Source organism: Loxodonta africana, chromosome 5 (genome assembly GCF_030014295.1).
Source record: "Loxodonta africana isolate mLoxAfr1 chromosome 5, mLoxAfr1.hap2, whole genome shotgun sequence".
Taxonomy (NCBI): Eukaryota; Metazoa; Chordata; class Mammalia; order Proboscidea; family Elephantidae; genus Loxodonta; species Loxodonta africana.
In genome coordinates this window covers 52,809,780-52,828,340 of record NC_087346.1, presented here as the reverse complement: position 1 = coordinate 52,828,340, position 18,561 = coordinate 52,809,780, and the positions used below count along the sequence as shown (strand labels likewise).

The 18,561-nt window shown below is 35.6% G+C and overlaps 1 protein-coding gene across 6 annotated transcripts in view; it reads left to right on the top strand.

Annotated features, from left to right (window-relative positions):
- Positions 1-18,561, top strand: part of RAP1GDS1 (Rap1 GTPase-GDP dissociation stimulator 1) — a 174,060-nt gene that overhangs the window by 66,565 nt on the left and 88,934 nt on the right. The window lies entirely within an intron of this gene.

Here is an 18,561-nt window from a genome sequence, read left to right as displayed (position 1 = left end):
TCACTTTTCAAAATACATCTTTGTTATAAACACAAAAGACAAGGCCTTTTTATAATATGTAAGTACTCAAAAAGTCCTTTATACCTATGAGCCTGATAAAAAATCAGGTCATAAAAATATTTATTTATGGTATAAAAAGGAAATAGGAAAAAAGGATTAAGACTGCAGTTATCAGTTATAACTTATCTGTAATAGTAGTGGTAAAAAAAAAAAAAAGCCTAATTTGTTTTTTCTTTGTTTACTTTTTCTGAAACTTTTTCTGAGCATGAGCTGTCTTAATATAACTCTTAAATTACAGTTTCCAGACCCCAATACTGCTTACAAATTTACCTGTCTGCTCCTACGTGCCGATTCTTTTTATCCTAGGCTATTAGCTTTATTTATAAAACTTAGTGTTATTTGTCTAGTTTTGTATTTCTTTAGGGTTTTTATTAAACACCATAGCTTGTAATCTCAGCTTTCAAGAATGAGCTATTTAATGTATATTTTATATGATTAATTTTAACATTATGTATTGAAAAAAATCTCTGCCAGATTATAGTCGAAGATTGATGGCATGTATGTGTAAAGAGTATTGATCATTACTGTTTTCATTTTTTTCCTTCTTATGTTTTTATTACTGGAATTTAAGACTACTGAAAGTATTCTCTAAATCTTGTTTAGTTATTCTTGAATTTTGCATGTTTGAACATATGAAATATTATCTGTTTTGAGTACTTTAGTCCTGGAGTTTCATTTAATATTAGCAAAATAGAAGAAACAGTGATCTTTGTCTTGTGTTGCTATGATCTTTATGGGCACAGAGTAATTTTATTTCCTGTGTACTCTAAAGAGGCCTTGAAGTCAGGGTAATAAATGTCTAGTTAATAAGATTACCATTCTTGATGAAACCGAAGCCTGTTATTACAGTGTTTAGCATTGCAATGTTTATCATATAGTTTTACTCTATACTTATAAAGTCTGTAGTATGAAGTTCTGTGGATATGAAGTTAAAATTTTCTGGGTTTCATTCATTTATAAATATAAGCACTCCATGATCATTCAGTTCAGTGGAAATTATAGTTAAATGAAAAATTAAGCATACAGGCCATCTTTTAACCTTATTTTAACCTTATTTAAGGGAAATAAAGTTAGCAGTCTTAAAAATGAATAAATATGAGAAGTAATATATTACTAAAAAACATGGTGAAAATGTGTTCATTGTGCCATGCTGTCTTATGCATGTAAATTTCATAAGACTGCATGCTTTCTTATCTTTTTATTTGAAATTAAATTTCTGTGAACTTCTTAGTGATTTCTCTAGAATAATCGTTTGTAGGAAAACTACAGTGCCTATATTTGAATGAAAAGGGGGATATAAAATCTGTAAATCTAATGCTGTGTGGTTGATTTGTGAATTTACTTGAAATGAGTTTCTCATTACATTTTGTGACAATTAGAAGTTTTAAAGAACCCAGAAATTTCTTTTTTAAACAGTATTTGATGACTTGTATATTAATTAATGTATCAGCCTTCTTTCCTCTCAAGAATGTAATGCTTCATTCTTAAAAAGAAAATAGAAAAATTTACATAGAGTCATTTTCTTCCAAATAAAGTGTGTTTTAAAATTCATATGTTGGTGTTTCATCAGTCTTAGTTGTCAAGCTAATCAGTTGACTTACGTTTTGTAAATGTACTCCAAGTGAGTAATTTTTTAGCATGGGTTTATTCAGGATCATATTATGCTTACCATAGATAGTAAAAGGGATGTATACAGAAAGTACTATAAGGAATTCACTGTTGGAAATAAAAGTTTGAGAAATTTGTGTGCATTTTATAAATTTTTTTACTTATACACCTAAAAAATAAAACATTTGCTAGCATATTTCAGTTCCCGAGGGCACTGGGTTAGTGTATTTGAAAGAAGAACTTTAGCTGTAAAAAGAATTACACACACCATAAAATCCAGGAAATCTTTTGGGGAAAAAAGTGGTCAGATTTCAGTTTTACCAGCCTTGACAGTGCCCATTTTAGGGGCTCTTCCTAATGGAAGAGAACCGTCTCATATAATCCTAACATCAGACTGATACAACTGCTGAGTGGGGTGGAGTTAGGCTTTACTGCTGATGAACTTTTTGAGTCCCAGTCTCTATCTTGCTTATAGAAATGAAAAAATTACGAGCAGGGACTTTTTTTTTTTTTTTTTAATTTAAAATGGCTATTCTCTTTTCTCCCAGAGAGCCTCCAGGCCGCTTCAGTTATAGGTTTCTGTTTCAAGGTATCCAGGTAGACTTCTGGTATAAACAGTATTAGAAAACTCTTCTGCCCTTTAACTTTGCTGAAATAATTTTTCAAGAGCAGCTTGACATCTTTCAGATTAAGGAAGAAAGTTTTGTGTTTTAATAAGGAAAGAAATCAGCAAGCTGTGTTTGTACTGGTATTCCCTTCTTTTAGTTATTAATTTTGTTCGTATAACCATGCATCTTACCTTGTTGATATATTTAAATGGCCTTATATTTTTCAATAGTTTCATGTTACATTGCCACCCATATTTGGAATTCTTTGGGATAACTTGGTGATTGGAGACTGAATTTTCTGTTTGTGGATGTTAGTGCTTGATGTCAGGAAATAATTGATATTCAATAGACTGATTAAAAGGTATTTTGTAGATAGAAGGAAATAATTACATGAAATTAAATTTTTGTGACTTTTTATACTCCAGAGGATGAGTAATATATATAAATGAAATTGACACATGTTAAAATAAAACAAATATGCCCACTTACAGAAATAATGTTAATGCTTGTTATTATATAATTATTCCTGTTATTGGAAAGAAAAATACACACTTAAGCTTATGTGGTATGCTGTCTTATGTGATAGACAAAAGAAAATTGTACTCTTGTTCACTGATGAATGAATAAATATTCAAAGTGAGGCAATAATTAGGTTTCCCAAAGCCAGTGTTTATGAAGTGAAATAAGTTTTAATTCATTGACTTCAAGTATGAATAGAAATGATGCCCAAGTACCTCATTTTACGCAAATAACGCACACTGTCTACGTTTGTTTGCCAACTGTGCCTTCCTCCTGTGAGATATTTTTGTAAGTGTGCTATGCTAAATTTTTTTTTATAGCAGCATATAAAAAAAATCAGCGCGGGGTGCTTATAAAAATACCTTGTGAGCGGAGAGCACAGTTGGCAAACAAACATACAAGGCATGTAATTTTATTTGCGTAAAATTACCGTATGTGCATGGATCTATTTGGATATTTACTGATTCTAGTTATTTAACAGTATTTTTATATAAAGGGTAAAGAAAGAGTTTATAGATCTGACTTCAAAATGTTGAAAAATATTTAGCAATAATTGTACAATGTTTTATAATGCAAGTTGGTTGGATAAGTATGTTTTAATATAATGCAGGCATGCTTCAAAATTGCGTAAGTGATCAAAGTGTGTTTGCAGCAATTATATTCAACAGGGAACTATTTATGTTCTGGAATTTAAAATAAGTGTTTATTTCAGGGTTATAATTTAGGTTATTTAATTACTTATATTATTAAAAGGTTTTGCAGGTTTATAGATTTACCTTATTTTTTTCAGTGTTCATTTTTAGAATAATCAGCCAATAAGTGACAGAAATAAGATTCCTCAATTTTTATCAATATGTTGTGTTTCATGAATGGGCTTATTATAAAGTACTTCATGTATACAAGAATAAACAACTATTTTTAAAGATAGTAATTGTAACTATTACCACATGAAAATACTCCATTGTAAAGATATCCCAAATATATAGTTTGAAATAAATGTTGTTTTGTAACATTGTGATAGGCTCTACAGTAAAGATTCATGCCATTAAAAAGCGTTTAATGTAGTAGAAAAGACAAAATGCATACAGAAACACAACTTCATGATAGTTACAGAATATAAGCTAAACGTATAGTTTCTGATCAGAATAAAAATAAAAGGATACAGAAGGGCACAGTACCAATTGGAGCCATTTTTAGAAACTGTGCAAATAGTGCATTGCTTAGAAAAGAAATATACAGTAATTTATTTGAAACTTAATTATAAATTTGTATTTTAATGTGTCCTCTAGAAGCAGATAGTGCAAATGGATTTTAGTTACAGTTACACCATTAACAAAATTTTTATTTAATCTTTCTGAGTCTTAGTTACCTCACTGGTCAAGTGGGGTTGTATATGGATTAAATAAGATTTATATATAGAAGTACAATACAATTTATAAAGCACTGTGCAAAGAAAATACTATGATTGTTATTCCTAAAAAGTACATGTTGTAATGTGCTAATGAACCCAAGATATTTAAAATAAAGATACAGATTCTAGAAATCATATACATTTAGTTGGAATCAAGGGTAATATAAATATACTGTATATGAGCACTAATGTAGCACAAGGTGAAAAAAGAACTTGATAGGCCATGTAATTTCTATTTTATGCTAAAAAGAAATATTCTAATTCTGAAACAAAAAATTGTGACAAAATGCTAGGAGGAATTTAACATCAGAATAACATCACCTACCTGGATTAGTCTGTGCACATCCCTAGTTAAAATATGTAAATGTTATTGACTAGTGTTATGGACAGTGTCTTCAATAATAGTGCTACAAAAGCTGCCCAGATGTTCACCGTACGAATGTTTCTCGTCCTAACCTCTAACAGAATCCAAGAGTTAATACTGAGTACTTCAGCAGAGGTTGTTCTGTTAGGGTGCTATAGCCCAGATGTGTTGCTTTTTGGTGGCTGAACTTGGCTTCAAGCATAGAACTTAAAAATTTGAAGTTTTGATTTGAATCTATTCCTAGTTTTAAACCACTGTACAATTCTACTTTGCATTCATTATACCTGGGCAGTTTCTGTGTGTTGTATAATATATCCAAGTCCTAATTTCTGAGACCAAAATAAAAAGCTTATTTTGACTTAAAGGCCAGCTATCAATTTGAGAAAAATCTGATTTGCATGAAAGTGAATATTTCTAAGTGTCACATACAGGTGGTGGTTACACAAATATACAGTAAAACCTGCAAAAGCCAGAATCTTTGTAAAGTGGTAGCCTGTCAAGAGAACGAAAGCTCAAATATTTTCCACTAAAAGGAGAGAGAAAGAAAAGTGGCAAGACTGCACCCTGTCAAAGGCAAAAAACTTGTGAGACCCCAAAAAATAAGACAGTCCCGTCGAGTTTTGGCTTTCATAGATTGCATTGAACTATACATGCACGCACACACACTCATGCATGCGTGTATAAACTGGTAAAATCTGAATTTAAGAAAATAAATAAAAACCCTGCTGTCATCAAGTCAATTCCGACTGATGCTGACCCCATGTGTTACAGAGTAAAACTGTTCCAGTAGGGTTTTCTTTATGTAATCTTTATGGAAGCAGATCACCAGCCCTACTTTTCACGGTGGCGCTGGGTGGATTGGAGCCATCAACCTTTAGTAGTCAAGTGCAAACCATTTGTGCTACCCAGGGACCATAAAATTTGAGTAAGATCTGTAAATTGTGTACCAGTGTCATGTCTTGGTCGTGATATTGTACTAACCCATTAAAACCCACTGCCATCAAGTCAATTCTGACTCATAGTGACCCTATAGGACAGAGTAGAACTGCCCCGTAGTTTCCAAGGAGCACCTGGCAGATTCGAACTGCTGACCTCTTTGTTAAGAGCCGTAGCACTTAACTACTACGCCACCAGGGTTTCCTGATATTGTCCTAGAATTATATAAATGTTACTATTGAAGAAGCTAGATGAAGGGTAATAAGACCTTTCTGTGTTGTTTTTTGAAACTTCCTGTGAGTTGATAATTATTTCAAAATTAAAAGTTAAAAAAAAATATGCAGGAGACGTACATAGTCTGTCTTCTGTAGGAAATGACCTTGCTTCTTTCAGCCTTATGTGATGAGAAATACATATCTATAAAATTCTGAAGCATGAGTTGCAATAGTAATTTTTTTACTGGGTTTGTGCAATTCAAGTGGAGGGCAGAATTGCCTCTAATTTTTTTTTCTCTCCAAATTGGACTCTAGGAAAACATCAACAAAAAACTGGCAGCCCCAAAATAAGATTTGAGGAGAGGAAATTAATAATCTTTGGACCTTGGTCTGAGCAGGTAATCAACAGGGAATTACTAGCTTCTGCCTTCTCTTTTACAACCTGTATTGGTAGGTGAGGCAGCTGTAGCTTCGGGAGAATTTCTATACTGGACCACAAGCCTCTACATCAGGTGATTCCTGGTTAGTTAGTATCACCCTGTAATTAGTTTGTAATAATTAATAAACCTTTGTTCTAGAAAACCAGTGCAAATAATGTTTTTGTTGTTAGGTGTCATTGAATCAGTTCCAACTCATAGCAACCCTATGTACAACAGAACAAAACACTGTCTGGTCCTGTGCCATCCTCAGATCTTTGCTACGTTTGAAGCTATTGTTGCAGCCACTGTGTTAATCCATCTCATTGAGGGTCTTTCTCCTTTTCACTGACTCTCTACCAAGCATGATATCCCTCTCCAGGGACTGGTCCCTCCTAATAATATGTCCGAAGTACATGAGATGAAGTCTCGCCATCTTCCCTTCTAAGGAGCATTCTGGCCATACTTCTTTCAAGACAGTTCTGCTCATTCTTTTGGCAGTCTGTGGTATATTCAATATTCTTCATCAACATCATAATTCAAAAGCATCACTTCTTCAGTCTTCCTTATTCATTCTCCAGCTTTCGCACGCATATGAGATGATTGAAAACACCATGGCTTGGATCAGGCACACCTTAGTTCTCAAAGTGACATCTTTGTTTAATACTTGAAAGAGGTCTTTTGCAGCAGATTTGCCCAGTGCAATAAGTTGGTTTCTTTTTTAGTAGTTTTTTTCTTTTTAGTTTTTATCGTGCTTTAAGTGAAAGTTTACAAATCAAGTCGGACTCTCATACAAAAATTTATAGACATCTTGCTATATACTCCTAATTGCCCTCCCCCTAATGAGACAGCACACTCCTTCCTTCCTCTATGTCTTTTCATGTCCATTCGGCCAGCTTCTGACACTCTCTATCCTCTCACCTCCCCTTCAGACAGGAGATGCCAACATAGTCTCATGTTGTTTGATTTCTTGACTGCTGTTTCCATGGGTGTTGATTTGTGGATCCAAGTAAAATGAAATCCTTGACAACTTCAACCTTTTCTCCTTTTATCATGATATTGGTCAAGTTGTGAGAATTTGTTGTTTTCTTTCTGTTGAGGTGTAATCTGTAGCGAAGGCTGTAGTCTTTGATCTTCATCAGTAAGTACTTCAAATCCTCTTCATGTTCCACAAGCAAGGTTGTGTCATCTGCGTATCGCAGGTTGTTAATGAGTCTTCCTGCAGTCCTGATGCTGCATTCTTCTTTCTGTAGTCCAGTTTCTCGGATTATTTGCTCAGCATACAGATTGAATAAGTTTGGTGAACAGATACAACCCTGATGTACACCTGTCCTGATTTTAAACCATGCAGTATCCACTTGTTCAGTCTCTTGGTCTATATACAGGTTCTGCATGAGCACAATTAAGCGTTCTGGAATTTTCATTCTCAGTGTTACCCATAATTTGTTATTATTAACACAGTCGAATGCCTTTGTATGGTCAATAAAACACAGGTAAGCATCTTTCTGGTATTCTCTGCTTTTAGCCAATATTGGACATCAGCAATGATATCCCTCGTTCTATGTCCTCTCCTGAATCCAGCTTGAATTTCTGGTTGTTCCCTGTCAATATTCTTCTGGAACTGCTTTTGAATTATCTTCAGCAAAATTTTACTTGCATGTGATATTAATGATGTTTGATAATTCCACATTGTGTTGAATCACCTTTCTTTGGAATGGGCATAAATACTGATCTCTTCCATTCAGTTGACCAGGTAGCTGTGTTCCAAATTTCTTGGTATAGACAAGTGAATGCTGCCAGCATTGTATCTGTTTGTTGAAACATCTCAACTGGTATTTTGTCAGTTCCTGGATCCTTGCTTTTCACCATTGCAACTTGGGCTTCTTCCTTCAGTACTACTGGTTCTTTCTTGATCATATGCCACTTCCTGCAATAGTTGAACATCGACCAGATCTTTTTGGTACAGGGACTGTATATTCCTTCCATCTGCTTTTGATGCTTCCTGCGTTGTTCAGTGTTTTCCCCATAGAATCCTTCAGTATTGCAACTCGGGGCTCGAATTTTTTCTTCAGTTGTTTCAGCTTGAGAAATGCTGAGCATGTTCTTCCCTTTTGGTTTTCTATCTCCATGTCTTTGCATATTTCATTATAATACTTCGTGCAAATAATGTGAGGGGGGAAATGGTTTTTCTGATAATCTTTCTCCGCCTACTCATGCAACAAATCTTTTTTTTTCCCCATGCTAAATACAGTTCTAGGAAGCAGCTCGTTTTGTGTTTGAGCTCATCTAGTGGTATTTATGGAGAAGGAAACATTTAATCTATATTGAATTTAGAACTGTGAATAGAAGATTAAGAGACTTTCCAGAAATATTTTTTAAAAAGTGAATAATATGGTAGAAAGAAATGCCTGGAACTAAAATGGGGAAGATTTTGTACAATGAGGAGCCAATAAGGAAAAAAAAATGAACTGCTCAAATTAATACTATAGAAAAAATTAATTTGAAAGTGACGTAATTATAAAATAGGCAGTCATTTTTACCGGAAGTTTGAATCTGAACCATTTTGGGAGCTTTTTCAAAATACATTTTCTTGGCCAGACTCTAGAACCAGTAAATCAGAATCTCTGAGGCTAGAATTTAGACTGGTATACGTATGCTTGTTCTGCAGGAGCTCCCTAGATGGTTCTAATGCACATTCCTAGTTACAGATTATTGGTAGACTAAGTGAAGAATAACTTTGGCTGCTAACCAGAAGGTCAGCAGTTCAAATCTACCATCCTCTCCTTGGAAAGCCTGTGAGGCAGTTCTGCTCTGTCCTAAAGGGTTACTATGAGTTGGAATTGACACGACGGCAGTGGGTTAAGGCTGTTGTTTCTGGTCAAACTTGAACAAATGGAAGAGAGAATGAGAAAGAGTAAGGGTGTGTATGCTTTTGTGTGTGTGTGTATGTTTAAAAATCTATGTAGATATCAAGAAAGAGGAAAAGAATCTGAGTCCAAAATTTGAATCTAGGTAACACCAATGATAGAAGTAGTGAGATTCTCTACCAGGTGGATATGTTTGGAAATACGCTGAGCTTGAGGTACTATTGGCACACTCAGATGACAGAACTTCGAGATTCATGCATTTAAAAGTGATGGTTGACCTGTGGGAGTGTCAGAAATCTTTAATTGAGAGAATGAGGGAAACATTCACACTTAGGGGGTGAAAGAAATAAAGAAGCACTGAAATATTTGAGGAAAATAGGTTTATTGTCATGAATTCTAAAAACATTGAATGTTAGTACTGCCATACTAAATTTTTAGTGGTTTGATCAAGAGACAATCATTTAAAAAATTTTTTTTAATTGAGTCTTGTGGAGAAAAATCTAATTTCAAAGGATATGATAAGTGATAAGAAAATAGCTTGATAAAAAGAAGAGATGATAGTAGTTTGAGGAAAAGGCAACGTTGTAAGAGTTACGTGGAGTAGTGGAGGCTAAGACCCTATGGACAAGGACAGAATAAAGTTCCTAAAGAGGGGATAATTGGTGAAGAAAGGTCAGAGATGAAATATGAAGATATGAAATCATGAACCCATGTGAACAGGTTGGTGTTAGAATGGGAAGGAACATTTCTGCCTTAGAAAAGGAGAGAAGATAGCAGAAAGTGTCGCAGAATTTTGAGGTAGAAGAGAACAGTCAGTATTTCTGGCATGACCTCAGTCTTCCCAATAAAGTAGGAGTCAAACCCATCTGTTAAAAGTCAGCAGCAAGGTGATGATTGGAAACTTGTGGTGAGCGGGGAATGTTCAGAACTGGGGCTGTGAAAAAAAAAGAGGCAGGTTAAATAACCAGTTTTTTTTTTTTTTTAGGAGAGGTCTTCTGTGGTCAGAGATTTTACATCCACTTATTAATATGCGTTTGCACTTAAAATGTATGTAGTCTGTGGAGTTACTTTGTACTTTGATTTGTGGACAGGAAACAGTCACTGAAAATAACTTGAATTAATGTTTTCGGCACATAGTTTGGATTGCAATGGGAAGAGATATGAAGCAGAGGTATCAGGAAGCTATTAAAGTAGCCAAGGTGTAATGTAAATACATTCTAGCGCAGAGAATGAAATTAAAATACAAAGTGAGAGACAGTACCCAAATTAGGTTTTTAATTCTCAGTTTGGTTGGTTCTTTTATAGCACTGTATCTGTTTTAAGCAATGTGAAGTACTTAAGTAACCCTTCAGATAGTTTACACTTTGAGAAACTATGACCTTTTTTTCCATTTTTGTACTTAATATCACATTGAAATTCCTCTTGTTTATTAAAATGGTATTAAGAAATCCAAGAGTGTAGATTTTCACCTTGATAAAAATTATTGGACAGAGCATATATAGCTGCTTTTTTTCCAATGCTTTATTAGTTTCCAAATAAACAAGTTGCCGTTGAGTTGATTCTGACTGTCTTAGTCATCTAGTGCTGCTATAACAGAAATACCACAAGTGGATGGCTTTAACAAAGAGAAATTTATTTTTTTACAGTCTAGCTAGAAGTCCAAATTCAGGGCATCAGCTCCACAGGAGGGCTTTCTCTCCCTTTGTCGGCTCTGGAGGAAGGTCTTTGTCCTCAATTTTCCTCTGGTCGAGGATCTTCTCAGGTTCAGGTACTCTGGGTCCAGTGGATGTGCTCTGCTCCAGGTGTTGCTTTCTTGCTGGTATGAGGCCCCCAACTCTCTGCTTGCTTCCCTTTCTTTTTATCTCTTGAGAGAGAAAAGGCGGTGCAGGCCACACCCCAGAGAAACTCCCTTTACATTGGATCAGGATGTGACCTGGAAAGGGTGTTACAATCCCACCCTAATCCGCTTTTACATAAAATTACAATCACAGAATGGAGGACAACCACAGACTACTGGAAATCATGGCCTAACCAAGTTGATACACACATTTTTGGGGGGTTATAATTCAATCCGTGACACCGGCTTACGGAGACTCCATGTGTATCAGAGTAGAACTGCTCCACAGGGTTTTCAGTGGCTGATTTTTTGGGAAATAGATCACTAGGCCTTTCTTCCAAGGTGCCTCTGGGTGGACTCAAACCTCCAACCTTTCGATTAGCGGCTGAGCACATTAACCATTTGTACCACCCAGCAACTCCTCCTCCAAATACTATGTTATAAAAAGCTGATGTTCTGCTAAATAAATGGAATGATAGTTTTTGAATAATTGTTACCAAGTTTATAGATGTGAAAGTTAAGGCAATGTGAGAGAGCATTGCACATAACATATTTTTGAGTTCAATAAGAAGTCATATATGGTTGTCAAGTAAATTTTGGATGGGGGGATCTCTTGGATTTTTTGTCTCTTAGATAACAGGTTTCCTTCCAGCTTCCAGATCAAAAGCCCGAATGGCCTTTGGAATTGTCTTTCCAGAGTAGCAAGTCGTAGCTAGAGTGGAAAAAGTCTAATAGTAAAGCTCTGTATAAATAGATAAATAAGTTTTTGTTTTTGTTGTTTAAATCTATTTTGTTTTTCCTACCTTTAGCACTCTGATTTTACTTGTTAAGGATGAATTATAAGCTTGGATACATTTAACATAAAATTTCTAATCTGCTTATTGAAATATAGTCAACATATATCTTCTACTCATCGACTCAACGGCACTGGGTACTGGGGCTTCTTAATAGTGTTCTTTTTTTTTTCTCTTGTTGGGAACAGAGCCTAAGCACTGAGGTACTGAGAACTTTTTTGCTTACAATTAAAGTTATCCCTGCTATAAGTTGGGATTATTTCTCTTGGCTAGAAGGGGATATAAAACAGAAATACTATTTAAAGGTGAATAATTCACATTCTCCCTGCTGAATCAGAATAAATATTTGTACCCTTTGAGAAACTGTGCTTTCATCAGTTCAGATTAAATTCTGAGTTGTAACTATATATATACATAATACACACATGGATACGTTGGTCTGATATAATTTCTTTTAAGTATGAAATAGTTGGCACAAAAACATCTCATTTAAAATATTTAGGATAAAATTTAATTTGGATCTTGAACATATTGGACTAGTAAATTGGAGTAATAAGTTATTTATATTTTCTGAACGCTGAGAAGCCATTTTAGGTAATTTTAATGGAAATAGTTTACTGTTATTTTATAATTTGTTTATAAAACAAGGATTCAGTCTTGCTAATGAAATGATAATACAGAAATATATAAAGATATGGAGTAGAAAAACTTCAGTGATATCTTTAGCAAATGTAGATTGTTTATGAATGTTCTGTTATTATATAAAGGATTTTTGAAAAAGTAGAATTAGCAGACAGTTGGGAGTGATGGGAAAAATTTATTGAAGTACAGAAATTAATACAAATACCATCGGGCACACCAAAGCTATGTCCATCAAATGTGCAGTGACCTAATTTTAAACTGCATCTGTGGAACTAGTGTTTTGGGAATTGAAGGATTTTGTTCCGTTCCTTTTCTCCATATCATGCATTATAAATGAAAATATAAAATACTTTGAAATTTTCTTATAAGAGCAAAATTAAAACCTGAATATCATACCATGTCACAGAACTGTAAGTTTTATGCTTCTTTTTTGATAAGTGTTTAATGGTCATGGTGGCTTTTTTTTCCATGACTCGTTTTTATAATATCACTGATGTGATATTTGTAGCGTTTGCTTTTGTATCTAGTCTTTCATGCATTTTACCTGGAGCTGTGAATAAAATTGCTTTTTGAATTTCAGAAAAGATGTTGATGGGTTCAAATTTTTTATTCGAATGCTTAAAACATGTTTGAATATATCTAAGCTACATAATAGAGATTATTTTGACGAAGTTATAGAGGAAAATGTTAGCATCAGAATTTCATTTTCTTCCCTAGTAACATTTATAAATACCTTTTGACTTTATCTTTAAAACCATGTAGGTATGTGTATTTACCATTTCTGCTACCCCAAGAAAATAAAATAACGTGGCAAAATTAAAAGACCATATGTAATAGGAGTACAAAAAATAAATCCTTTATAATCTTGCATATCAGAATAGCCAGTGGAATCATCTGACATACAAAAATGACAATACTATTAATGATTTAGGTCATCTGTTGCCAAACCTTTTTGAGTATGAAGACCCCTATTTAACATCAAAAATGATCCATTCCCTCCTTTGAGGATATAGCTCACGTACGGTAATGGTTGTACTTATAAATAAAATTCACTTACTGAGAAAATACATTTATACTATGTGGATTTAAGGACTAGAATATTTATACTGGAAGATAATCCTTTGTCCTTTAGAAAATGTTTTCTTGAATCCAGATATAGTATGATACTGAGGATTGCAGATAAAAACCGAGAGAGATGCTACCATAGTAGGCTAATAAAGTAACAAAGATTTAACCCATTGAATCTTTTTGTTTTAATAGCCTTTTTTATATATATAACACGGGGAAAAATTTCTCTCTACTGAGTGAAAATAGAATTAGGAATATATTTTTATGTCATTGTAGACATGCCATTCCTGCCTACAGAAAGTCCCTGTACCTACACCATGAGCCGTATGATTGGAGTATGTTTGCAGTAGTGATGATGAGTAAATGCCAGGAAATTCACATTCTATTACTTAGCATTCTTTGGCGTATATGTACACCAAATCATTTAATCAACAAATAAAGATTGAGCCCACTGTGTTCAGGCTACTGTACCAGACAATTGGATCACAGGAGAAAATAAGAACAAGAAGTCTCTATCCTTGTGGGGCTTGCGTAGGAGGTGATAGACAATAAGTAAGTAAATACTCCAGAAACAAGCTATTTACAGATTGTGATCATCAATATCAAGGGAGTAAACAAGGTTATGTGATGGGGAGTGTTTGAGGGTAGAGGAAGTTCTCGCTGAGGATGTTAATTTGTGCTGAGGTCTGAACAATGAGAATAAGTTAGCTATCTAATGAGAAGGGGAAGAATATATAGAAGGGTAGCAATTACGAAGCACTGAGAGTGGAGGCAGTTTAGTTTGTTCAAAGAACCTAAAGGAGACCAGGGTATCTGAGTTGTAGTGAACAGGATGTAAAGGTAGATCCACAGAACCAAGAGAAATTAGAAAGTTAAAGGGCATAAAGCTACCTAGGATTAAAATAGAAGGGACGTTAGAAGTCATTGGATCCACCCCTTAGAAAATTTACAGATAAGGAAACTGAGGCCTGAGAGTTTAAGTGACTTTTTCAGGGTCAAAAGCTGTATTAATGATAGTGTTGGACTAAAAAGCGTATCTCTAAGTACTACATCAGAGGCAGTTATCACTGTCATTTAAATATGCTTCTGCTTCAGTATTAGTAGTTCAGCTCTTATCTAATCCTAACTATAGAACAGAGTAGAACTGTTCCACAGGATTCCAAGGAGCGCCTGGTGGATTTGAACTGCCGACCTTTTGGTTAGTAGCTGAACTCTTAATCACTACACTACCAGGGTCACTATGAGTCAGAATTGGCTCGACGGCAGTGGGTTTGGTTTTTTGCTTAATCCTAACTAACGTTCTATTTAGTGTGTTATAAATCATAAAAATAAACTCTACCTAACTGAAATAAGTGGAGCAGAACCAAGTGATAGAGAAAAAGCTTTTAATATATTTTGAAAATTTTAAAATTTCATTAGAGTGTGTGTGTGTGTGTGTGTGTGTGTGTGTAAACATGCTTTATCATGTTTGGTCCTTTATTCTTCACAACACTGTAAGTGTAGAGGAGTGTATGAAATACTGCCTTCCCTTTTTATTGATTGGGTGAAAAAGGGACATTTTAATTTGATTGGGGTTCCTAGTAAAATGAAGGAAATTAAAAATGAGAGTTTTTAATATTATCAGTAAACCAGCTAGGCATACCTGGTCTGCTTGTTGTTAGGTGCCGTCAAGTCAGTTCCAACTCATAGTGACCATGTGTACAGCAGAATGAAACACTGTCAGTCCTGCACCATCTTCACAATCCTTATGTTTGAACGCATTGTTGCAGCCACTGTGTCGATCAGTCTCATTGAGGGTCTTCCTCTTTTTTGCTGACCCTCTACTGAAGAAAAACTGATGCTTCTGAATTGTGGTGTTGGTGAAGAATATTGAATACCATGGACTGCCCTATCTTGGAAGAAGTACAGTCAGAATGCTCCTTAGAAGCAAGGATGGTGAGACTGTGTCTCACATACTTTGGACGTGTTATTGGGAGGGATCAACCCTGGAGAAGGACATCATGCTTGGTAAAGTAGAGGGTCTGGAAAAAAGAGGAAGACCCTTAACGAGATGGAAGACACAGTGGCTGCAACAATGGGCTCAAGCAAGCATAGCAACGATTGTGAGGATGGCACAGGACCGGGCAGTGTTTCATTCTCCTGTATATAGGGTCGCTTATAAGATGGCGCCTAACAACAACAACTACTTTACCAAGATGATGCCCTTCTCCAGAGACCGGTCTCTCCTGATAACATGTCCAAAGTACATGAAACAAAGTCTCACCATCCTCACTTCCAAAGAGCACTTTGGCAGTACTTCTTCCAGGACGGATTTGTTCATTCTTCTGGCAGTCTGTGGTATATTCAAGATTCTTCACCAACGCCATAATTCAAAGGCATCAATTCTTCTTGCATCTTCCTTATTCATTGTCCAGCTTTTGCATGCATATGAGGCAATTGAAAGTAGCATGGTTTGGGTAAGGTGTACCTTAGTCCTCAAAGTGACACCTTTGCTTTTTAACACTTTAAAGAGGTCTGTTGCAGCAGATTTCCCCAATGAGATGTGTTTGATTTCTTGACTGCTGCTTTCGTGGGTGTTGATTGTGCATCCAAGTAAAATGAAATCCTTGACAACTTCAATATTTTCTCCATTTATCGTGGTGTTCATTATGGGTCCATTTGTGAGAATTCTTGTTTTTTTTAGGTTGAGGCATAATCCGTGCTGAAGGCTGTGGTCTTTGATCTTCATCAGTGAATGCTTCAAGTCTTCTTCACTCTCAGCAAGCAAGGCTGTGTCATCTGCATATTGCAGGTTTTTAATGAGTCTTTCACCATTCCTGATGCCACATACTTCTTCATATAGTCCAGCTTCTTGGTTTATTGCTCAGCATACAGATTGAATAAGTATGGTAAAAGGATGCGACCCTGACACACACCTTTCTTGATTTTAAACCATGCAGCATCCCCTTGTTCTGTTCGAACAACTGCTTCTTGATCTATGTACAGGTTCCTCATGAGTACAATTAAATGTTCTTGAATTCCCTTGCTTCTCAATATTATCCATAATTTGGAATGATCAACACAGTTGAATGCTGTTGCATAGTCAATAAAACACAGGTAAACATCTTTCTGATATTCTTGGCTTTCAGCCAAGATCCATCTGCTATCAGCAGTGTTATCCCTGATTCCATGTCCTCTTCTGAATCCAGCTTGAATCTCTGGCAGTTCCCTGTCTATGTATTGCTGTAACCACTTTTGAGTAATTTTCAGCAAAATTTTGCTTGTATATGATATTAATGATATTGTTTGATAATTTCTGCATTCTCTTGGATTTCCTTTCTTTGAAATGGATATAAATATGTGTCTCTTCAGTTGGCTGGCCAGGTAGCTAGCTGTCGTCCAAATTTCTTGGCACAGACAAGTGAGTGCCTCCAGGGCTGCATCTCTTTGTTGAAACATTTCAGTTGATCATCCATCAATTCCTGGAGCCTTATTTTTTGCCAGTGCCTTCAGTGCACCTCGGACTTCTTCCTTCAATACCATTGGTTCTTGATCACATGCTACCTCCTGAAATGATTGCACATCGACCAATTCTTTTTGGTACAGTGACTGTATTCCTTCCATCTGCTTTTGATGTTTCCTGCATTGTTTGTTATTTTTCCGGTAGAATCCTTCAATATTGCTACTGAAGACTTGAATTTTTTCTTCAGTTTTTTCAGCTTGAGAAATGCTAAGCGTGTTCTTCCCTTTTGGTTTCCTAGCTCCAGGTCTTTGCAAATGTCATTATACTTTATTGTCTTCTTGAGCTGACCTTTGAAATCTTCAGCTCTTTGACTTCATCATTTCCTCCATTTGCTTTAGCTACTCAGTGTTCAAGAGCAAGTTTCAGAGTCTCTTCTGACATTCATTTTGGCCTTTTCTTTCCTGTCTTTTTAATGACCTTTTGCTTTTTTCACATATGATGCCCTTGATGTCTTCTCACAACTCGTGTGGTCTTTGATCATCAGTCTAAAATGTGTCAAATCTATCCTTGAGGTGGCTTCCAAATTCAGGTGGGATCTCAAGGTCATATTTTGGCTTTCATGGAATTGTAATTTTCCTCAGCTTCAACTTGAATTCGCTTATGAGCAATTGATGGTGTGCTCTACAGTTGGCACCTGGCCTTGTTCTGACTGATGATATTGAGATTTTCCATTGTCTCTTTCCACAGATGTAATTGATTTGATTCCTGTATTTTCTATCCAGTGAGGTCCGTGTGTATAGTTGCCATTTATGTTGTTGAAAAATGGTATTTGCAATTAAGAAGTCGTTGGTCTTGCAGAATTCTGTCATGAGATCTCCGGCACTGTTTCTGTCCCCAAGGCCATATTTTCCAACTACCAATCCTTCTTTGTTCTAGCTTCCGCATTCCAATCACCAGTGATTATCAATGTATCTTGATTGTATGTTTGATCAACTCCAGACTGCAGAAGTTGGGGAAAATCTTCAATTTCCTCATCTTTAGTATTAGTAATTCATGCGTAAGTTTGAATAGTAATCATATTATCTGGTCTTCCTTGTAGGCTTACAGACATTGTCCTATCACTGACAGCATTGTACTTCAGGATAGGTCTCAAAATGTTCTTTTTGATAATGAATGCAGTGTCATTCTTCTTTAATTGTCATTCCTGGCACAGAAAACTATATGATTGTCTGATTCAGAATGGCCCTTACCAGTCCATTCCAACTTACTTATGCCTAGGATATTGATGTTTATGTATTCCATTACATTTCTTACGACTTCCAAGTTTCCTAGATTCATACTTTGTACATTTTGATTATTAATGGATGTTTGCAGTTGTTTCTTCTCATTTTGAGTCATGCCACATCAGCAAATGAAGGTCCTGAAAGCTTGACTCTAGCCCAGTCATTAAGGTTGACTCTACTTTGAGGAGGCAGCTCTTACCCCGTCACTTTTTGAGGGCTTTCCAAACTGAGGGGCTCATCCTCTGGCACTGTATCAGATTGTGGTTTACTGCTATTCATAAGGTTTTCATTGGCCAATTTTTTCAGAAGTAAACTGCCAGGTCCTTCTTCCTAGTTTGTCTTAGTCCGGAAGCTCCCCTGAAACCTGTTTACCAAGGGTGACCCTGTTGGTATTTGAAATGGCAAAGCTTCCGCTATCACAGGAACAAGCAGACCACCACAGTACAGCAGACTGATAGACACGTGATGGAACGTAGGCTTACCCCTCAGTT